Here is a 24,367-nt window from a genome sequence, read left to right on the forward strand (position 1 = left end):
CTGTTGAAGAGGGTGGGAGGAGGAAAATAGGGTGGTTTCCACTCTGCCCTAGAGGCTGGGCAATTTAGGAAATGATGCCACAGAGAGAAAGATTTATAATAGAAGGTGGAAGCCTCTTCCTACTAATCTCTCATATCCATGCTGTCAGACGGAGCCTACTTCCTGCCTCCCTCACTGCAGCCAAATAGGGAAAGGTCCAGGAAACAGAAAAGGAGAAAGTAGGCAGGAGGAGAGCAAGACAAGGAAGAGGGGGAAGGGGAAAGAAAACAAAAGAATGAGGACAGTTCTCAGTGTACTGCAAGGGTCCAGGACTGCAGATGGCACCAAAGGTGACTACTTGCGAGGGCTCTTCCACCAGTATTTATGTTCTCAACAATTTGCTGCTGACTGATAGCCCCTATAGGAAACCCACACACACTGACCATCTGAGCAAGCAAGCCCCTGCTAGTGTGACAATCTGAAAGTGATTTATCTTTGTTGGGAAACTGACTCTATTTTCAAAACATTCTGGCTCCTGATTATAAGACTTTCCAGCTTCCTCCTATTGTTATAGGGGAGAGGGTGTCTGGCTTCTGGCTACAAACAGGATATGAGGAGCTCTGAAACTTCACTTGACAGTTCCATATAGGTGGACATAAAACAGAATAGGAGTCTCACACAAGGCTAACTCACAGATTTGAGAGAGCAGAAAAGCAGACCAGAATAAATATTTTCTGTGGGCATTCTTTTCCTTTCATTTTTTAAATGGTATTTGCTAAGTGCTTACTATGTGTCAGGCACTATACTAAGGTCAGGGGTATACAAGCTAATCAGGTGGGACACATCCGTGTCCCACTTGGGCTCACAGTCTTAATCCCTATTTTACAGATGAGGTAACTGAGGCACAGAGAAGTGAAGTGACTTGCCCAAGGTCACACAGCAGACACATGGGGGAGCAAGGATTACAACCTAGGCCCTTTGACTTCCAGGCCTGTGCTCTATCCACTAGGCCACACTGCTATTCTTTCATGAGTTTTGATATTTTAAAAACTTGGAATATTGACTCTGAAAGTTTCAGAATATTTCTAGGTGAGTAGGTCTATCATTTACATGACAGACTGTCATTCTTTAAACTATGAGCAATACAAAATTGAAACCGTATCTTCTTGGCTACTTCTCCAGGAAAACTTGAGAAGGCATTCAGAATTGAAACAATTTTGCAGGAAGGACCCATCTTCTTTGCCCTGCCAGACCTCCCTGATCTTCACCAGGATTGGGAGGGTTTGCCTGAAAATGAATTCTTTCTTATTAATTTGGGCCTAGGCCCTGCAATTGTTCTAAAGAACCCCTGATTGACATTAGGCCTGACTGGAGGGCAAATGGTAAAAGAATTACCCAACCAACCGTTTTGCCCTTTGACTCCTTTCCCAAGGGACTGTTGAGGGTACTTATACCCACTTGTCAGCTGTGTGACTGTGGGCAAGTCACTTAACTTCTCTGTGCCTCAGTTTCCTCATCTGTAAAATGGGGATTAAGACTGTGAGCCCCACGTGGGACAACCTGATTCCCCTGTGTTTACCCCAGCGCTTAGAACAGTGCTCTGCACATAGTAAGCGCTTAACAAATACCAACATTATTATTATTATTATACCAAGAACACACTTAGCTTTTTGTACGCCCTTTTAAAGCACCTTCTCCCTTACCTCCTATACATTAATGGAAACCTGAAGATGGTAAATGTCCTACTCTCTAATTCATCCAGCAGATGAGAAGTGAGGTTGTGGTGGGATTGCAGACTCATGACTCAGATTCTCTAGTCCCGAGAAGCAACTCTCAAAAGAATTGAAGGAGCTAGGCATTTAAAAAAAAAAAGAGGAAAAAAAACCCCCTTGGCTTTCACATAAGTTAATCATAATACATAGAAACAACCTAGCAAATAAATAACTTGGGAACCCCGTGGGGCTCTTGAAGCTCTTACTGAAATAATTTGTTCTATTCTACTCTATGGAATCTATCATCTATTCTAATTAATTCTCCCCACATCCCTTTGGTGCAGCAAGGTTATCTGACACTTGGTTAACTGATATGTGGCAAATACATTTCTAAATAGAAAAATTTTCAAACTTCCCCCTTCAGCAATACCGGACCTTGGTCCAGAGCTAATCCCCCACCCCCAAACACCTCCTTTCCCCAATTGACAGGCCTCAGGTGAAGGGCAAGTGATAGCTTAAACCTGGTTTCCTTTCAGCTGGGGGTTGGACTCCACTAGTCAGGCTATATTGGTACTGTCATAGATTTCTTCCCCTTCTTGAAAAAGAGAGTTGACTTAACTGAAAGAAAAACTGAATGGAGGTTGAATCCTGCAGCTGGCTGAGTGGCAATCAGGACTGATGCAGGCAAGCAGTTGCCTGTCTTGGCTGGCGAAAGGCTTACAAAGCCTCAGCATGAGGCCTGTGGTTTAGAACAAGACTGAGCTACCAAGAAATGCCTTTTAACCCAAGGAGAGCAATTGCTGGAGTCACCTGGGTGAGAATGCCTTGTGCTTCATCTGTGTTTTTGAATTCTTGTCAGGCACTTAGCAGTGTTTAATCTGTCTGCAGCTTCAGCATGTATTCCTTCTGGACATTTGCATACAGGTCACTGAAAAAGAAAGCACAAAACAAGCTCTGTTTTCCCCGTCTCTTCCCATTTACTAGTGGCACGATCATCTCATATTTGCATATGAGGACTCCACCTGCAGAGACTGCTCCACCTCACCGTATCTGCAGTTGAGTCACATCCCTTCCATATTGATTGCACTTGTGTAACGAACAGTGGCACTGTAATTTAGATATAAAAATATCAGACCTATGAGGAGATTGGTTGCAGGGTGGGGTGGGGGATGTCTTTGTGTTTCTTCAGGAAAATCAAATATGTAGGAAAATTATTTTTACCCACTAAAGTATTGATATAGTGTCAGGGGTCTGACTAGTGGAGGGCTTGCTCTGCTTTCTTAGCCAGAGCTTCCGCATGAGGTTGGGGCCTGGAGAACACCCCAGCCCCCTTTGCCAAGACACAGATGAAGAGAAATGAGTCTAGTTGACTTCACCTCTGGAAACACCTTTGTCATTCTGGATGGTGAACAAATCATCTATCGACTGGGCTTTCTCTTTATGTTCTGCCCTAGAATAAAATATCCAAAAGCTCAATAAAGCAACTGGGCTTTGTAAGTCAATGGAACAGCAGCGTGGCCTAGTGGAAAGAGCATGGGCCTGGGAGTCAGAGGACCTGGGTTGTAATCCCAGCTCTGCCAGTTGCCTGCTGTGTGACCTTGAGCAAGTCACTTAACTTCTCTGTGCTTCAGTTACCTCATCTGAAAAATGGAGATTTAAAACCTGTTCTCCTACTTAGACTGTGAGCCCCAGGTGGGGCAGGGACTGTGTCCAACCTTATTATCTTGTATCTACCCTAGTGCTTAGTACAGTGTATGGCACATAGTAAGCACTTAACAAATGTTATTATTATTATTAATAATAGTTTCCTCAACTGTGAAGTGGGAATGGTGGGCATTCAGTACCTCTTTTCCCTCCTACTTAGACTATGAGCCCCATGTGGGACAGGGACTGTGTCCAACCTGATCAACAGTTATCTACTCCAGTGCTTGAAACATAGTGCTTGAAAGGAAAAAGGAAAAAAAAAAATCCTCCAATCCACAACCCTTAAATAACATCCCGTCAAATAACGTGGTAGTATTTCTTTGGTCTTTCTTGGAATCTGATCAAGAGCTTCCTTCCTCCTCTTTCCTCTCTCTCTCCCCAGGAAAAAGTGACTTATAACTCCTCCAAGAGGCAATTCTTCATGCATTCTAGATCAAGGTAGAGCCAATTGTTTAACCATTGTCATGGGAAAAAGGGAGAGGACATATCAATGAAATCCATGCAGAATTCCCAAATCCCCTTCTTTTCAGGAGCTTCAACCTCTCTTCCCCTCCCTCTCCCAGCCCCCAGGCCCAACATTTTACTAAAGAGCTATGGAGGAGCCAAACTGATTGATTTGAACTTCACTATCTTTCCCTCAACTGCCGATCCTACCTGTCCCTGAAGCCCACAGTGTCATCTTCATCACCTTGCTATCTTTTAAATCTCACCTTCAGTGTGTCACAATCTTCCTGGCTTTTCCTCCACAATATTTCCCACAGTCATCCCTTTCCTTCTTCCCAGATAACCACCTCCCTGATTCAAGCTTTCATGCTCTCTTAACACGTCAGCCTCCTCACTGGCCTGCCCCACCATTCTCTCCCTTCTTCAGATTATATTTTACTTCCTGGATCATCTTTTGAAACTGTTTGGCACATGTCCCTCCATCCCTAAGAAAACTCCAATATTTTCCTATTCCCTTGTCATCAAGCAGGAACACCTGACCATTGGCTTTAAGGCTCTCCATCAGCTCTCTCCCTCTTGCATTTTGGAGTATACTGCATATACTCCATCTTGCTCTACATGCTTTCGAAACTCTTCTTTTCACTGTACTTTGCCCTTGTCTCTTCCCCTTTGGACCACTTGCTCACGGTGGTCACCCAGCCTGGGACTTCTTCCTGAATCAAATCTGCCAGATCACAACTCTCTCCTGTGTTAAAGCCCTCAGAAACCCACCTCCCCAATTAATTTCCACCTTCCCAGGACATGTCAGCCCAAGAGTGACCCTTAGCATTTCTATGCAGTCAAAATATCTGTTTTCATTAAGCCACTATTGAGGGATTAGGGAAAGTTCTTTCCACAATGTGCAACTGTCTGGCTAGAACATGATCTGATGATGCAAGAAACAGCTGTGTGCACAAGTGCAGAGTGAGTCAAACTTTGAGTACTTTAACGAGATTTATCCTAAATGTCCGGTTCTATAAAAACACGACCCCTGGAGTCTAAGAGAACTGACTATAAATAAATGCTAAGGATTGAATTAAAATTACACCAGTGTATGTACACCACTTGTTTTTTCACTTATTTATTCATCTTCTCCATACTCCTGCCACTGTCAGTTGGAGCTTTGTTTACTTTTCTGTTGACACTGTTGGTAAATGATTTGTGTCTTCCTATCTCCTTCTTTAGATTGAAAGCTCCTCAAGGTCAGGGACCATATCCCTTGCTTTTATAGTACTTTCCCAAATGCATAGTACAGGGTCTGCATACAGAAGGAACTGAATAAATATCACTGATTGATTGATTTTCCCATCGCTGATGGAGGTGATGTTGAGCAGGGAAATGACCTGAGAAAGAAAGGGGAGGAGGAAGAAGCCTTGGTTATAAGTCCCTAGTTAAAGAACTGTATCGGTTAATAGCAATAATCAATAATAATTTTTGGTTAAGTGATTACCACATAGGAAGCACTGTGCAAGTGCTGGGAAGACTATGTGGATATTAATTCAGATAAGGGCCCTATCACAGAAGGGACTCATGGTCTAAGAGGGGAGAGGGCAGATACAGGAAAAGAGAGGGAGAAAAAATGGCTAGAAAAAACAAAGCAAAAACTTCAACAGCAGCAAGATAGCCATGCATTGTTGCATGGAGGGGAGAAATAACACTTCAATCAATTGTATTTACTGAGTCCTTACTGTGTTCAGAGCACTGGACTATGCACTTGGGAGAGTACAATATAAACAGAGTTGGTAGACATATTCCTTGCCCAAAAGTTCCCTGCCTGCTAGACTGTAAGCTCCTGTAGACTGTAAGCTCATCCTCTAGACTGTAAACTTATTGTGGGCAGAGAATGTGTCTTTTCATTGTTGGATTGTACTCTCCCAACCGCTTGGTACAGTGCTCTGCACACAGTAAGCACTCAATGAATACGATTACTTAAAGAGCTTACAGTCTAGAGTGGGAGACACATTCATATAAATAAATTTCATAAATGTACATAAGTGCTGTGGGGCTGAGGGAGGGGTGAATAAAGGGTGAAAATCCAAGTATAAGGGTGATACAGAAAGGAGTGGGATAAGAGGAAATGAGGGCCTAGTCAGGGAAGGCCTCTTGAATAGTCCTCGGTCTCCTTCAGCTCCTCATCGCTTCAGCCAACTCTAAATGTTGAACATGAAAGCTTCTATCCACCATCTGCTGCTATAGGTTGTGGGCTTTGACTCCTGTGGTTGTAGACAGGAGGATATAGACTGCCCTGGACATCAGGTGGTTCCCTATAGACCCTGGAGGCCTGGTGGCATGTAGACGCTCTGGGCCTCGTGGAGCCGAACTTTGCTGGCCTGGAACCTCTTTGCAACGTGAAGTAGTGCTGCCTAATAGAACATGGCCCTGGGAGTCGGAAGGATCTGGGTTCTGATCTTGGTTCTGCCACTTGTCTGCTGTGTGACCTTGGGCAAGTCCCTTACTTCTCTGTCCCTCAGTTACCTCATCTGTAAAAATGGGAATTTAGACTGCGAATCCCATGTGGGGCATGCACTGTCTCCAACATGATTAGCTTGTATCTACCCTAGCACTTGGAACAGAGCTTGACATGCAGTAAGCACTTAACAAATACCATTAATATTATTATTATTATTTGTGGGGACTATGAGTTTGGAAGAATAGCAGAATTCAGTGCCATAACGCAGCCCTGATTTAACCATTATAGAATGTGGTGCTCTGCAAGAGTTTCTTAGGGAATTAGTGGAAATGAAGTTCCGTGTTACCACATGTTACTGAAAACAGGCAACATTAAGCAGTTGCCAATTAGTTCCTGTAATTTGCTAATTAGTGGATATAGTATAGCTAATTAATTCTTATTATGATATTTGTCCCAGGCCCAGTCCCAAACTGGACTCACAATATTAAAGGTAAGGGAAGTAGGTATGGATTATCATTCTTCAGATGAGAAACTGAGGTACAGAGAGGTGGTGATTTACCCACGGTCACACAGCAGCCTAGTGGCAGAGCTAGGATTATAATCCTGGTCTTCTAAATCCTAGTGCCAGCATGGCAGAGTGGATAGAGCATGGGCCTGGGAGTCAGAAGTTCATGGGTTCTAATCCCGGCTCTGCCACTTGTCTGCTGTGTGACCTTGGGCAAGTCACTTCACTTCTCTGGGCCTCAGTTACCTCATCTTTAAAATGGGGATTAAGACTGTGAGCCCTACGTGGGATAACCTGACTACCTTGTATCTACCCCAGCACTTAGAAAAGTGCTTGGCACATAATAACCACTTAACAAATACCATAATTATTATTATTCTCTTTCCACTTTGCCACGCTGTCTCAGTTTCTAATGCAGAGACTGCTTTAACTTTAAAGGCAAAAACCCACCTGTCACTAGGCCTCTATTGTACTGTTTTAACTGTTTTCTAACCACCTTCTCCTAACCCCTTTTTGGCTAACACAAAGCAGTTTTTTAAAGTGGAGTTTTTCAAGAATACAGCTATAGTATTACAGCAGGAATGACTGTTTTTCTTAGAGTGAGTCTCCGGATGCCCAGGGATCCCAGAGTCAGGAAATGCCATCGGAGCCAGGGAAGAACTGCTTCTCAGGAAGGGCTTGCACAAGAGCTATTCTATTACTGGCCTTGGGCCTATTCAATGGATGGGCAGTTCTGGAGACAAAGAAATGATAGAGTAAGGGATTCAGGGAGAGGGAATGGAGAAAGCAACAGTTTTCCCAGGAATAGAATGGGACATTTAATAATAATATTGTGGTGTCTAAGTGCTTTTGTTTGTTTTGTCTTATGTTGTCGAGTCGTCTCCAACCCATTGTGACGCCACGAACACATCTCTCCCAGAATGCCCCGCCTCCATCTGCAATCGTTCTAGTAGCATATCCATAGAGTTTTCTTGGTAAAAATATGGAAGTGGTTTACCATTGCCTCCTTCCATGCAGTAAACTTAAGTATCTGCCCTTGATTCTCTCTCATGCCGCTGCTGCCCGGCAACAGGTGAGTTTTGATTTGTAGCAGATTGCCTTCCACTCACTACCCAGCCTGGCTCAGTGGAAAGAGCACGGACTTTGGAGTCAGAGGTCATGAGTTTGAATCCCAGCTCTGCCACTTATCAGCTGTGTGACTGTGGGCAAGTCACTTAACTTCTCTGGGCCTCAGTTACCTCATCTGTAAAATGGGGATTAAGACTGTGAGCCCCATGTGGGACAACCTGATTCCCCTATGTCTACCCCAGCGCTTAGAACAGTGCTCTGCACATAGTAAGCACTTCACAAATACCAACATTATTACCCAATGCCCCAAGCTAGGAATTCAATCACTCAATCGTATTTATTGAGTGCTTACTGTGTGTAGAGCACTGTACTAAGTGCTTGGAATGTAGGAATGGAATGGCTATGCCTCTGCTTGACTCTCTCTCCCATAGTTGAGACTGGTAGAATACTGTAAACTCTCCAGGTGCGACCCTGAGAGGGGATGGAGTGCTTACTGTGTGTCAAACAATGTGATAGCTACAAGATCATCAGGAGGGACACAATCCCTATCCCAAATAAGGTTTGTAGTCTAAGGGGGAAGGGGAACAGGCATTTAATCTCCACTTTCAGGTGAGGAAACTGAGGCACAGGGAAGTTCAGTGGCTTGCCCAAGGTCACACGTCAGACAAATGGGAGAGCTGGAATTTGAGCCCAGGTCCCCTGACTCCTAGGTCCATGCTCTTCCTGCTAGGCCACATTGCTTCTCGGGTCTCTCAATCACAGTAATTTTCTCCTGGGCTTCTTTTGGGGTCATCCAGCAAGGGAGGAAGGGATCAGGAGAAGAGTTTGACAATTAGGTAGAGTCGGTCAGTCAATCATCAGTCAGTCAGTCAATTGTATTTATTGAGCACTCACTGTGTGCAGAGTAGTGTACTAAGCACGTGGGAGACTACAATATAACAATAAGCAGACATCCCCTACACACAATGAGTTTACAGTGTAGAGGGAGGTGAGGAGACAGACATATATAAATAAATTACAGAGATTGTACCTGGGAAAGAAAAAGAGACAAGACCATGCTCTCTAGATTGCTAGAGGTTACCCTCATTTTGGTCAGGTGTTCAAAGGTATTCTTGACACCTAGAAAATTACTGGGGTAGAAAATTCCCTGGGAACTAAATTGATGGGTTTAGAGGCATTCTTGAAAGCACAAGCAAATAGGCAAGAATTATATTCACTTGGTAAAATATCAATTCTCAATTGTTCTTTATCACATAAAGGAAGAGCTTGCACTACAGGTTATACTATATGATGTGTTTGGGTTTCAATAAGCATGTAAATTGAATCTTTGGAAAGAAAGAGAAAAATTTCCCCCATAAACAGAGAATGAGCCAATTATACTAATAATCTTCCAGGAACATGAAGCCTCTTGCCAAGGCTATTAGCCTCTACTCCTCCCAACCATATATACCCCATGGAAGAGATTTAGGATTCCAAAGTGCCATTCATTGTTGCAAATGGTAATGAGTGATGTTGTAAATGGCAGAAAAGCTGTTTCATTGGAATCGCATCCCTACATTATTCTAGCAAACCATACAATAAAGCTGGATCTTCTGCTGTTACTGTATATTTCATTCAGGTGCCTTACTCAAATGGATCCAATTATAGTTATGGAAAAAGGACTTTAATGAATTGCAGAAAATTATGCTGTACAAGAAAAAAAAAGTCCCATTTGGCACTTTCTTCACACAAAGCATGTGAATTGAACATTCTCTTTACCCAGCATTTAGGATTGATAACAGGTGGAAAAAATATTTTGCAGTAAATAAAACAATGATGCATTTTCCAGAATTTCTCCATAATTAAGATTTACATGGGTTTATCAGGCATTCATGAGCATGCATACATATCTGTGTAGGAGAGAAGAACATCTAGTGGCAAAAGCAGCAGAAAACATTCAATTCTCTAGAGTTAATTCCTTGTTCTCCCTCACGAGACATGCTGTGAACTTGGGTGTGTGTGTGTCTTGACTAATGAGACATTCTTGCACTTAGTTATACCCATCCTCAGCACTTGTGTGTATATATGTGTATTCAGTTGTACGTTCTATTATTTATTCTGATTACATGGTATGAAAATATAATTCCACACTGTTCCAGATGGTTTCAGATTACTTTCATCCCTGATTACTACTACCACTATTGTTGAAGTGCTGTGGAGATGAATGTTTATGAAATTAATGGAGATTCTAGAATAGAAGGTGCTAAATTACTATACTGTGGGTATAGTTAGAAGACATTTTACTAAGAAACATATGGGGGAAAAGATTATCAAATGGTTCTAAAATTAGAATAAACAGATTTTGGTAATTAGAAATGCATGAGAGGTAGCATGGCCTAGTGGATAGAGCACAGGTCTAGGAGTCAGAAGGACCTGGGTTCTCAGCCCTGCTCTGCCACTTGTTTGCTGTGTGACCTTGGATAAGTCACTTCACTTCTCAGTGCCTCAGTTACCTCATCTAGAAAATGGGATTTGGACCCTGTCCAACATGATTAGCTTGTATCTACCCCAGCACTTAGTACAGTGCATTGCACATTATAAGTGCAAAACAAATGCCATTAAAAACTGCAGTCAGTAGTATATAAATGTGTCATAGTCTTTGCTGAGCACCTCCTGGAGTGGGGTAGAAGGCTGAGGTCAGGTTTCATACAGAAACTTGAAAATGTTCTTGGTGGGATGGACTACTTGCTGATTTATTCCTTCAAAAGCACAGGGTTCAAGGCCCTGGCTTGATGTAGAGGCCTGAGAGCCAAGACTCTATGGTAGAAGGCAGTGGCAGAGGAAGAAGAGTAAAGCTGTCTGAGTTATGGTAGCATGGCAACTTTTTGCCTCTAAACAAAGTAGAGAAATTCTAACATAACAGGCAGCAGGGCTAGTTAGGCTATGAATAGGGTTAGGTTAGCATTGAATTCAGAGGACCCACCTGGTGCTAATTATTGCCTTTGCAGACTCAAATGTCAGATGGGTTAATATTTGGGAACTATAACTTAGTTTGTCGCTCTGTGTAGAACATATATCTACCATTCCAAAGCATTGCTGGGTAGTTACCCGTTAACCTTACCCACATTTCATGAGGCCCCCTTATAGACATCTAGTTGGTTTTTCTAGCCCTGTAGACTCCAAACATTTTCATTTGATGGTGGAAGCACACCAATTCTGTGTGCTGCAACTTAGGATTTTTCCACACAGGTATAGACACACTGTCAAGCTCAGGAGCATGGCTGCATATTCAGAATGAAATCATAGGGGGCAGCACCCTGAACCCGAAAATTGGCTGCTGTTCAAGTGTGGCCATTTTGAATTTCACTGGACATGTAGGCTCCCCTCTTGAACAGTAATATCAAACATGGTGGCCCCAAGAAAAATATTAAAGTCTGGACCTCTCCTCACTACAGCCCAACCTACATACTTTGCTCCTCTAGTGCCCGCTTGCTCACTGTGTCTCGATCTCGTCTATCTCACCGCTGACCTCTTTCCCTGGTCCTCCCTCTGGCCTGGAATGCCTTCCCCCTCCATAAATGCTAGACCGCCACTCTCCCCATCGTCAAACCCTTATTAAGATCACATCTCCTCCAAATAGGCCTTCCCTGAGGAAGCCCTCTTTTTCCCGGCTCCCTCTCCGTTCTGTGTCATGTATGCATTTGGATCTGTACTTCTTTGGACACTTGATATTCACCCCACCCTCAGCCCCACAGCACTTATATACATATCTGTAAATTATTTATTTAAAGTCTGTTTCCCCCTCTAGAGTCCTAGTTCATTGTGGGCAGAGAATGTGTCTACCAACTCTCTTGTACTCTCCCAAGTGCTTATTTCCGTGCTCTGCACACATTTAGTGCTCAATAAATATCATTGATTGACTGACCACCTGTGCTTGAGTGGTGACAATAAAGACTATGATGTGGCAAAATTCTAAAGAATTTCTATAAACTCTCCATGGTGCACTGGCATGTCCCAGTGACGGGAAGTTTTGCTCTAGGCCTAAAATTCCCAAACTTTTTGACTATAGGTATCTTAAATCCACTTTTCTATGTTTTTGCAACACCCTCTCCACACAATTGAGACCTGTATTAAACCAAATATTTTAAAATGTGACAGATTTTTAATAACATTATTATAGATTCTACATTTATTGCAATTCAGCACAATAATATAAATTGCCCATTTCTGATTGCTAGCAAACCAAAAAAAAACCACCAAAAAACTTTTAAAGTAAAGAATTGTGTCACCAGATCGCTGAGCATAAAGAAAGTCAATATATAGAAATCAATGAAAACTGTCCTGGACTTTTTTATTTGTCTTACTTAGTGAGACAATTGGAATTGAGGAGATTTACAGTTGCCTTCTAGCTAAACACACTCCCATTTCTTTTTCAACTCTTTGTAATCTTTTCTTGTACTTACTGAGGTAGAAGGTAAGCATTACCTCACTGTGTACGTTTCAAAAGAACTAAGAGAAAAACTGCTCCCAACATCTCTGGCTGCAGTGCTGAATGCAGTTTTCGAATCCTGTCATCTGATTTTAAAAGTCCCCCTGCCCCCCCAATATTAAAAAAAAATCCCTTGGAAAATGTAACAGATTCTGGGGAAGGGAGCAAAACACTCTAAATGTGTTCAAAGCATATGACAGGAATCCCCTACCCTAAACTACTTTAGCGGCAGATGTGCCCTTTCATTTGTTTCCTCTACTAATCTAAACCCTAAAGCACCTCTGCAGTTTGTGCTGGTATTTCTTTTGAAATTCACTACTTTAGGCTTAGTCTGTTCTGGAAAGTTCCATTGCTCATACTGCATCATCAGAGGCATCAAACAGTATTTATTTAACACTCTCATGGACAAAATGCTGCACTGGTCATTGCAACATAAATGTCCTCCAGGAGCTTAGACAAATGCTATTTTTATGTCAACCTCCTATAGCACTCATATGCATTTCTTACAACCTCTGTCACTTCCTCCTCTGTCTCCCCATTGGAGTTTAAGCTTCTTGAGGGCAGTGATCATGTCTATTAATTCCACTGTATTCTCCTAAGCCCTTAAGGCAGTACATTGCATCCAGTGGATCCATTTTACTATTGCTACTATTTCAGTGCAGACAAATACAAGGACTGTTTGAAGTCATAGAAAGCTCTGAAATGCACAAAAAAACTGAGGGAAGATATTTGTATTCCATGTACCTGAGACCTTTCTCTTTCCATAGAATGTGTGGCCATGATTATGTCTTGATGGAAGACTGACTTCAAGTATGGACCACTTGGAAGCATATGTAAATGACAATGATTGTTGTTAAGGCTAAATAGTAAAGCTTGCAGCCCCACAAACCTTAACTCTAACCAAAGGGAGAAAGAAATCTGGTAGGAACACTTTTCCTCTGAGCTTTAAGGATTCTTCAGAGTTCCTCATTTCAATCAATCATATTTTTTGAGCGCTTACTGTGTGCAGAGCACTGTGCTAAGTGCTTGGGAGAGTACAGTATAATAAAGTTGGTAAACATGTTCCCCGCCCACAGTGATCTTACAGTCTGGAGGAGACAGACATTCAAACAAATAAATTATGGATCTGTACATAAATGTCGTGGAGCTTAAGGAAGGATGAATAAAGAGTGTGAATCCAAATAAAGGGTGATGCAGAAGCAAGAGTCTTAGGAATGAGTGCTTAGGAAAGGCCTCTTGGAGGAGATGTGCCTTCAATAAAGCTTTTAAGGTAGGAAGAGTGATCATCTTTCAGATATGAAGAGAGAGGTGTTCCAGGCCAGAGGCAGGATGTGGGTGAGTGGTCGGTGGTATGATAGATGAGATTGAGGCACAAGGAGGTTACAGTCTAGAGGGGAAATATTTAAGATATTATTGAAATATTCAATTTAAAACATTTAAAATTTAAATATTATGCCCTCTCTGCTTCCATGTACCTCCTTTCAGTTCCCTGTATGCAGTAGCTGCTTGGGAATTCTGCTGTCCTCTATTCTCCTCACCTAGCCTTCTCAGAGAAGTTTTGTTATTGTAAGCATTGCCTCAGTGCTGGCGAACTGACTGCATTCCAGGATTCCATTGTTGGTAATCTGGTCCTGCCATTTGATATTAAGCTTGGCTCATCGGTGAGTCTGGTTAAACTGCTAAAGAAGCTGGATGTGTTTTTGGTAGTAAGTCCAGGTCTCGCCATTATGCCTCAGTAGTTTCCACAGTAAGCTCTTTCACTTTTCTTGAAGACAGCGATTACTTTGGCATCTTTGGAGTTCTGTGGAATTTCTTCAGTGTTCCATAGTTTCACAGTGTGTGAGCATTAAATCCCCTCCTTGCTTATAGATTTCATGACTTTGATGAGAGTGACCTCCTCACTTATTTTATGAAATTCTTCCATCTCTCTCTCTTTTTTTTTTAAATTCAGAAAGCTCACCAGCCTGTTTTCGAACGTGTAATTGGCCATTCGCTTCCCTTAGACCTTGAGCTCCATGTAGGGCAGGGACTGTGTCTGATCTGCATATACTGTATATATCCAGGCACTTGGTACAGTGCTTGGCACATAATAAGTGCTTAACGAATACCACAAATTCATTCATTCGATCGTATTTATTGAGCGCTAACTGTGTGCAGAGCACTGTACTAAGCGCTTGGAAGGTACAACACAGCAATAAAGAGAGACAATCCCCGCCCACAATAGGTTTACAGTCTAGAGTGGGGGAGACAGCCATCAATACAAGTAAACAGGCATCTATATAAATAAATAGAATTATAAATATATACATATATATACATAAGTGCTGTGGGGTGGGGAAGGGGAGAAAGAGCAAAGGGAGCGAGTCAAGGTGACACAGAAGGGAAGAGCAACTGAGGAAAAAGGGGCTTAGTCTGAGAAGGCCTCTTGGAGGAGGTGTACCTTCAGTAGGGCTATGAAGGGGGGAAGAGTGATTGTTTGGAGGATCTGATGAGGGAGGGTATTCCAGGCCAGAGGTAGGACATGGGCCAGGGGTCAACGAGACAGGCGAGATCGAGGCATGGTGAGAAGGTTAGAACCAGAGAAGCTGAGTGTGCCGTCTGGGATGTAAAAGGAGAGAAGGGAGGTGAGGTAGGAAGGGGCAAGGTGATGGAGAGCTCTGAAGCCAATAGTGAGAGGTTTTGTTTGATACGGAGGTTGATAGGCAACCACTGGAGATTTTGGAGGAGGGGGGTGACATTCCCTGAACATTTCTGTAGAAAGATAATCCGGGCAGTGGAGTGAATGATTATGCTGATAGGTCTTGGTCTTGGAAGGAAGACACCAATACAGAACAAGTTAGGAAGTGAATCTCATTTCTAGGCTATATTGGGCTGTGTCTGCTAATTCTCTTGTACATATCTGTAATTTCTGTATTTATATTAATGTCTGTCTCCCTCTCTAGACTGTAAGCCCATTGTGGGCAGGGAATGTGACTCTTGTGTTGTATTCTCCCAAGTGCTTAGTATAGTGACCTCCATACAGTACTGATCAATAAATACTCTCCCAAAGCACTTAGTACAGTGCTCTGCCCATTCTAAGTGCTCAATAAATGCCATTGATTGATGATAAATATTGTTAAATTTGTGTAGGGAGTTTTCTGGGGCTCAGCTCTGTGACCTGTACTTGAGCTCTGGTACATTTGGGCAGGGCCAGGACCCTCTAAAGTGCAAATTTATCCCAAAAGGGAAAAGGCCATCCCAAGATAGCCTACTGAACACCTACAGTTTGCAGAGCAATATACTAAGTGCTTGGAAGAGTGCGATGGAATTAGTACACATGATCTTAATCCTCAATCTAACAGGAGAGACAGACACCAAAATTAATTACAGATCAGTGGAAGTAAGTACTGTAATGATCCGTACATAAGTGCTATGGTGGGTTGTGTGTATCCAAGGTTTTAGGTGACATAAAAGTGCTGAAGTGGCAGTTGGGAGGATATAAACTGGGGAGATTAGAGATTACTCATGGCTGCCTGGAGATGTTACTTAAAATGTTAATCTAAAATATAGAATGGAAGATCTCCGAGCCTGTTTTCTGCAAGCAGATACGGATGTGTCCGCATCCACAAAGACTGGCAGTAGGAAGAGGAATCTGAGTTGAGTGCAAAGAGACAAGGGGGCATTTTCAGCAAATATGGGTGGAGAGCTGCAAATGGTGCAGATGAATAGAATTTTTGCAGATGAAGTTTTTTTGAAAACAACTAGGGCAACTGATTATATTTAGTTGATTTATAAAATGCCATCTTTTGTGATTATTAGAATTTCAAGGAAATTGCTCCCTGGAGGCAAACATCATTGAGGTGGGTTGGGTCCTTGATTTCTAGCTCTGGGATCCTTGTTAAGATCTGGGGTTCTGATGAATGGAAATGGAGAGGCCTTGGTCTCAATACCAAATAGTAATAATAATAATAACAGTATTTGTTTGGTGCTTTCTAAGTGACAAGCATTGTACTAAATGCTGGGGTAAAATCCTTGTCCCATAATCTAAGGGCAAGGTATGACAAGGGACTGGCATGTTCCTCTCTGACATGTAAGCCCCTTGAGGGCAGGGATTATGTCTATCAACTGTAGTGTACTCTCCCAAGTGCTCAGTAGAGTATTCTGCACAAAATTAGCACTCAATAAATTCCATTGATTTTTTCCATTGACATAGGGCAGCTTTAACCAGGCCCATTTTATAGTTGCAATCAGAGTGACTAGAAGCCATGGGGAACATATAATATTACTATTGTGGTATTTGTTAAGCACTTACTATGTGCTAAACATGGTACTAAGTGCTGGGATAGATACAAGATAATCAGGTCTCACATGGGGCTCGCAGCCTAAGTAGGAGGGAGAACAGGTATTAAATCCCCATTTTGCAGATGAGGGAACTGAGGCCCAGAGAAGTTGAGTGATTTGCCCAAGGATTAGAACCCAGGTCCTCTGATTCCCAGGCTCATGCTCTTTTCATTAGGCTACACTGTTTCTCTATCAGAACATGAGCTATGCTTTTACTGGGTCAAACCTGTGGCCCATTCAGCCCAGTTGGCCTCTGGCAGTGGCAACAGATTGCTTGGAGAAACAGTACGATGGTGTCCTCCTAATATCCATCTTGGCGTTTAGGGATATGCCATCTAACTCTCCTAAGATTTCCCTCTACATCCCTAACTTTCTATTATCCCATTTTGGATGGCCCATCCATGAATTTATACAAGTCCCACTTGAGCCCACTGATATTTCTGCTAACACAGTTTTCTGTGCTAGAAAATCCTATATATTTACCACTAGTTATGTGAAGAAGTTTCTTTTTGTTTTGAACCTATCACCTTCAAGCTTCAATGGGTACTTCTTTTTTCTCTTGTTATGGGATTTAGTGAACAGTGATTCACGTTTACCCTGACTGAACCCTTCATAATTTTGTGGAATTCACTCAGGTCCCCTCTCAGCCTTAATCTTTCCACACCAAAGAGCCCTAACCTTTTCAGTCCCTCCTCGAATAGAAACCTCTCAATCCCCTTGATCATCTTGGTTGCCCTTTCTTTATGCCTTTTCCAGCATTAGCATGTCTGTCCTTCCTAATGAGTGAATGTTATCTGAATTACAGAAAAATTTGTAAGCCTCCTTCTGTTGCTAAAAGCAACAAGTTCACTTCTAATTGAAGACCTTACCTTATGAGCCAGTATCTTAGAGAAACCATTTTCAGATTAAAGCATCCTAATATTTTCAGTCTCTCCTCATACAGAAGCTTCTTTGTTCCATGATCATCTTTGTTTCCCTTCTCTACTTCTCTGTACCACCACTTGCCTGCTGTGTGACCTTGGTCAAGTCACTTCTCTGTGCCTCTATTTTTCTATTCTGCAAAATGGAGATTCATTACCAGTTCTCCGTCCCACTTAAACTGTGAGCCCCATATGGCTATCTGATCTGACTGTACTGTGTCTTTCCTAGCACTTATCATAGTGCTTGGCACATAGTAAGTGCCCAACAAAAACCATTGATATTAGTCAGGGAACTTGTCTGACAACTCTGCATTGTATTCTTCCAAGAATTTAGTAGTGTTCTGTGCACAGTAAGAGCTCAAATACCATTGATTGACTGATTTCATTATATTATTTTTCCAGATCTATAATGTCCTTCCACTCTCAAAGCTCTGGCTATCCTGGCCACCGACATTCATGGATTCACTTGGGTCAGGGGACAAGCACACCTTGCTTAGCCCAATAGGAATGTAGTCAGTTCCTTATTGGGACCATGAGATTAAACAGAGAAGAGTTAAAGCAGCTCCAACTGGAGACTCAAACACCCCAGGACCTGTCCTGAAGGCTCTCCCTCTAGACAGGAGATGAGCATAATGGGAGCCCATTCTAAACTTTAGGTAGGTGATTTCTGTCTGGAGTGAATGGGGTTTGAAAGTACCTTGATATGGACTCCTTCAGTAGGGGCAAAGGAGTGTTGGGAGACATTAGAGTAAGAAATATAGGAGTTCTTAATTTAACCTTGAGTTTCCTCTTCAGGGACCAATGAAAGTAACCGACTACTGTCAATCCTCCTGTGAAATAAAAATTCTGCACCTCTCTAAGCTTGAGGTTCACAGGAGGTAGCTCACCCACATCGCTAATCCTCAGCACTGCTTGGCGTGATTTGTTGTTGTTGTTGTTAAACCCCTGCTGTTGCAAGTGCTACTTGGAGAGCAACAGAGTAGCTAAAGGTCAGGATTTCAATTTCACTTGTGGATGTCTTTGTCCAGAGCAGGGGGCTTATTGGTCATTTTTCAGGCAAAGAGTCATAGAATCAAATCCTATGCACTATACTGGGCCCAGATCTTTTCTCCATAGCATCATTCCACCCACATCTCCCCCCTCCTCAAAAAACCTCCAGTGGCTGCCCGTTCTCCTCCTCATCAAGCAGAAACTCCTGACCACTGACTTCAAGGCTCTTATTCAGCTCTTCCCTCTCCCTCACACGCTTCACTTCTCCCAAGATGACCTACTCGCTCACTGGGCCTTGTTCTCATCTTCCTCACCATCAGCCTCTTGCTCACTCATTCCTTCCTGACTGGAGCTCCCTCCCACTTCCCATCTGACAGATCATTGCTCTCCCCATCTTCAAAGCTCTTTAGAAATCACATCTCCTCCAGGAGGGCCTTATTTGATTAATTTCAAATCTCCCCACTTTATATCCCCCCAACTACTGTTTCAGCCATTTCACCTAAGCATTTAAATACTCTTCCCACCCAAACCCTCTCCTCCCCATGACGTTCCCATCACTGTGGACAGTACCACCATCCTCCCTATCTCACAAGCCCATAACCTTGGCATTGTCCTCAACTCATCTCTCTCATTCACTGTCACTATTGTCAGGGCCCAACCTTCACAACATGCTCTCCATCCCAACTGCTACCACATTAATCTAAGCATTTATCCTGTTCCACCTTGATTGCTACATTAGCCTCCTTGCTGACCTCCATGCCTCCTGTCTCTCCCCACTCCAGTCTATATTCCACTCTGCCACTGCCCCCCCGATCATTTTTCTACAAAAACATTCAGTCCATGTTTCCCCACTCTTCAAGAATCTCCAGTGGTTGCCCATCCACCTCCATATCGAACAGTAACTCCTGATCATTGATTTTTTTAAAGCACTCAATTACCTTGCCCCCTCCTACCTTACCTCCCTACTACAACCCAGGCCACAAACTTCTCTCCTGTAATGCCAACATACTCACTGTACCTCGATTTTGTCTATCTCACTGCTGACCTCTTGCTCACATCCTGCCTTTGGCCTGAAACACCCTCCTTCATTTCTGACAGATGACCACTCTCCCCACCTTCAAAACCTTATTAAAAGCACATCCCCTCCAAGAGGCCTTGCCCGACTAAGCCCTCATTTCCTCTTCTCCCACTCCCTTCTGTGTTGCACTTGGATTTTCACCCTTTATTCACCCCTCCCTCAGCCCCACAGCACTTATGTACATATCCATAATTCACATTAATATCTGTAGCCCCCTCTAGACTGTAAGCTCATTGTGAGCGGGGAACTCCTCTACCAACTCTGTTATAGTGAACTCACCCAAGTGCTTAATACAGTGCATTGCACACAGTAAGTGCTCAATAAATACAATTGATTGATTGATACAACTTGCCATAGCACTTCAGAGCATATCTTTATACTCTATTACTTCCTCCTATCTGTAATGTATGTTTAATGTCTGCCTCCACTGTTAGACTGTAACAGCATTGCATTGTTAGATTGAAGCAGCGTGGCTCAGTGGAAAGAGCCCGGGCTTGGGAGTCAGAGGTCATGGGTTCGGATCCCAGCTCTTCCACTTGTCAGCTGTGTGACTGTGGGCAAGTCACTTCACTTCTCTGTGCCTCAGTTCCCTCATCTGGAAAATGGGGATTAACTGTGAGCCCCACGTGGGATGACCCGATTACCCTGTATCTACCCCAGCGCTTAGAACAGTGCTCTGCACGTAGTAAGCACTTAACAAATACCAACATTATTATTGCCGATTTGTACATTCCAAGCGCTTAGTACAGTGCTCTGCACATAGTAAATGCTCAATAAATACTATTGAATGAATGAATGAATTTTAAGCTTCTTGAGGACAGGGATCCCATCTACTCATTGTATTGTACTCTCCAAGTGCTTAGTACAGTGCTCTGCACAAAATAAGCCCTCAAGAAATACTATGGACTGCCTGTCTGCTGTGTGGCCTTGGGCAAGTCACTTTACTTCTCTGTTCCTCGATTACCTCGTCTGATAAATGGGGATTGAGACTGTGAGCCCCAAGTGGGACAGGGACTGTGTCCAACCTGATTTGCTTGAATCCAATCCAGAGTTTAGTACAGTGCCTGGAACACAGTAAGCGTTAAACAAATACCACAGTTGATAAAGAGGTGCCAGAGCCCAAGCCCTTGTTTGAAACACTGATACTTGTCCATCCCACAAGGGGCAGTGTGATGCTCTCAGCAGTGCTGGAGCTTGGAACTACCAATTCCAGAAACACCGGAACTGAGCCTCCGCAAATCCCAGCACAAACTGAGCACTGTTTAGGCAGAAAAGTGGAGCTTTGCTTTGGCCACGTTCTACCTACCTTCTAGTTTTGGTTCTTTCATCTTGCCACCAGGTGGCACCTGCTTAAGCTTTGGATTTTAAAAGTTAAATATCTGCTGCAGCACAATGAGGTAAACTGGAAACTGAGTGCTATCAGCATTCATGAATTTCTTGGAAATAGAGTGGGTAATAGGGGGAAGAAGAGAATCTTTCTGTGAGTGAGAGTGAAACTGCTTCAGGTAGCTAATATTGGGTTTGAAAAGGGGAATTGTTTAAAAGGAAGCAGCATGGCCTAGTAATCATCATAGTATTTGTTAAGCACTTACTATGTGCCAAGCACTGATCTAAGCACCGGGGTAGATGTGAGGTAATCAAAATTGTCCCACGTGGGGCTCACAGTCTTAATCCCCATTTTACAGATGAGGCAACTGAGGCACAGAGAAGTTAAGTGACTTGCCCAAGGTCTCACAACTGATAAGTGGCAGAGCCGGGATTAGAACCCATGACCTCTGACTCCCAAGCCCGTGCTCTTTCCACTAAGCCACGCTGCTTCTCCAAGTAGTATCTACTATTTTCTAGTAGATAGAATATGCACCGGGAAGTCAGAAGGATCTGGGTTCTAATCCAGGCTCTGCCATGTGTCAGCTGTGTGACCTTGGACAAGTCATTTCACTTATCTGGTCCTCAGTTACCTCATATGTAAAATGAGTATTAAGACTGTTAGCCTCAGGTGGGACAGAGACTGTGTCCAACCTGATTAGTTTGTGTCTACCCCAGCGCTTAGTACAGTGCCTGGCACATAGTAAGTGCTTAACAAATGCCATTTAAAAAAAGGCAAGTTCTTTATCTACAATGCAAGACAACATCTCCAAAGCTGCTCATAATGCATGAAGCTGAAGTGTGTTGGGGAGCAGAGGTGAAAGGGGAGAAGGTGGGGACTTTTGGGGGTGGGAAGAGGAAACTGCTTTTGAACTCTGATCCTGAAGAGTTGTTATAAAAATTAGAAGGCTTAGTCTGGGTCACCACTCCAGTAAAGTCAGCCTTTGTCCTGGTCTTTTTTCTTCTTCTTTTTGCTCAAATAAAAATCACAACTAAGGCTTAAAGCAAAGACATGACACTGTCACCACTTGGCAGAAGAGTATTTCACAAGCCTCTCAATCTTGGTGTGTGGGTGGGGAGGGTGGTGGGGAGAGGGAGGTGCCCAATTTAAGGGGTTTTGTGATATTTTTAAGCACCTATTAGGGCTGGGATGCATGGATACAAGGTTAGCAGTCCCGGGCCCACAAGGGTACCACCATGGCGTAGTGAATAGAGCATAAGCCTGGGAGTTAGAAGGTCATGAGTTCTAATCCTGGCTCTGTTACTTGCCTGCTTTGTGATGTTGGGCAAGTCACTTCACTTCTCTGTGCTTCAGTTAGCACATCTGTAAAATGGAGATGGAGATTCTGAGCCCAAGTGGAACCGGGACTGTGTCCAACCTGATTTGCTTGTATCCACCTCAGCGCTTAGTACAGTGCCTGGCACATAGTAAGCACTTAAATACCACAATTATTATTATTAATAAGGGGCTCACAGGCTAAGAGTAGGGAGAAGCTGACAGCAAGCAAGCTGACAGAAAGCAAGCTGCCTTAACTTGGGGGTGCATTATCGTACTGCCCAGAGGTTCTGTTGAGAAGCAGCGTGGCTCAGTGGAAAGAGCCTGGGCTTTGGAGTCAGAGCTCATGAGTTTGAATCCCAGCTCTGCCACCTGTCAGCTGTGTGACTCTGGGCAAATCACTTAACTTCTCTGTGCCTCAGTTACCTCATCTGTAAAATGAGGATGAAGACTGTGAGCCCCACGTGGGACAACCTGATTCCCCTGTGTCTACCCCAGCGCTTAGAACAGTGCTCTGCACATAGTAAGCGCTTAACAAATACCAACATTATTATTATTATTATTCTGTTCACAGCTGGGTTCTAGATTCTTTAAGCTTCAAGGGCAACAGTGGCAGCCAGAAACTTTCTAGCCTGACTGTGTCCTCCAACTCCCTCTTCAGAGTCATCTGGATTGAGAAGTAGGAAGAGCCCAGTGGAGGATGCTGGCAGCATTTCCCAAACTGCAGAAAGTAGGTGATGACAAAGCAACTGTGAACTAACAAACGATATCCAGATCTGCCCAGTTGGCACAAGGGGTGCCACTGTGTATGTGTGTGTCTCCTTGAGAACAAAAGCAGAAACGGGCACCATCTACCTAGAGCCTCGAGAGCTCCTTCTGTTGAAAAGGAGCAAAGGATCTCCCCTTCTCCAGCCCAGGAGCCAGAAATTAAAATGAGGCTTTTTTTTTCCCCTCAGCACTGACAAACCATCAAGCTACAAATTAGTAGAACTGCTTCCTACTGGCCTAGAGACAGAGGCAGAGCCTGAGTTTTGGTACTTTCTTGATGAAGGCCAAGAGAAATATTCTGAAGAAAACATAATTGTATGGGTTGGAGAGAAGACTTTCTCCCAGAGGGAAGAAAAGATATGTTGGAAAAGGACCCCACATCACCTCAACTGAAAGAGAGTTGTATTATACCCTAAATTTCTACAATAATGCTGGATCAGGAAGCAAATGTCTCAAAGTACCAGGCAAGAAAATAAGTTCTAAAGGCTTAGGAAACTGGTTTAAGGAAGGTAAAGCAGCCTGAGATTCTAGGGCAAAAACCACTGTGTGCAGACAACACAGGCAGCCTCAATCTGGTCCTGAAACTTGCTGGGGGGAATGTCACAATTACTGAAGGAGGGGAAATGAAGCTGAGGACCTAAGAACTGGGGTGGATCTTGAGCTCTAATCCAGTTACTTTTCTCTGGTGTGGGTGGGGGCCTTCCCCTCTCCCCGTGGGCTGACTGGCCACGTGAGGCAGGAAACTTTGACCACCCCATCCTGTTTTGTATGTCGCTCTGTTATGCTGCACATACATCATTTTCAGTATGACATCATATGGAAGCCTGTTGGATCTCCTGAACCTAGATCGTTTCTTTTCTTGTTGTGTAAACCCTGATCTGTCCCTTTTGCTTCACTCCTCTAATGCCAAGCTACTTATGGGGCCTCTCTCTCATCTCTCTCATCCCCTAGCGCTCAGTCTTTCTCCTGCCAGGAATTCATATCTGACAGACCACCACTCTCCCCATCTTCAAAGCCCTACAAAAATCACATCTCCTCCAGGAAGCATTACTTGACTAGCCTCTTGTCTCCTCACCCTATTAATCCTCTCTGCTGTGTTGCCTATGTGCTTGGGTCCGAATCCTCGAAGCACTTTGCTACTCACCTCACCCCCTCAGCATTTGTGTTCATCTCCTTATACTTTGCAACTTCCCCCATCTGTAATGTATTTCAATATCTGTGTCCCCCACTAGGTTTTAAGCCCCTTGAGGGCAGGGATCATGTTTACCAACTCTATTGTATTTTACTCTCCTAAGATCTTAGTACAGTGCTCTGTGCTCAA

The 24,367-nt window shown here is 43.4% G+C and overlaps 1 long non-coding RNA gene across 1 annotated transcript; it reads left to right on the top strand.

The window, feature by feature from the left end:
* The first annotated feature begins 22,874 nt into the window (after positions 1-22,874).
* Positions 22,875-23,856, top strand: LOC120638034. The gene is made up of 2 exons (XR_005659484.1): positions 22,875-23,008; positions 23,235-23,856. It is a non-coding gene; the product is annotated as an uncharacterized LOC120638034 (long non-coding RNA).
* Positions 23,857-24,367: the final 511 nt, after the last annotated feature.

This window comes from Ornithorhynchus anatinus, chromosome X1 (assembly GCF_004115215.2).
Source record: "Ornithorhynchus anatinus isolate Pmale09 chromosome X1, mOrnAna1.pri.v4, whole genome shotgun sequence".
Taxonomy (NCBI): Eukaryota; Metazoa; Chordata; class Mammalia; order Monotremata; family Ornithorhynchidae; genus Ornithorhynchus; species Ornithorhynchus anatinus.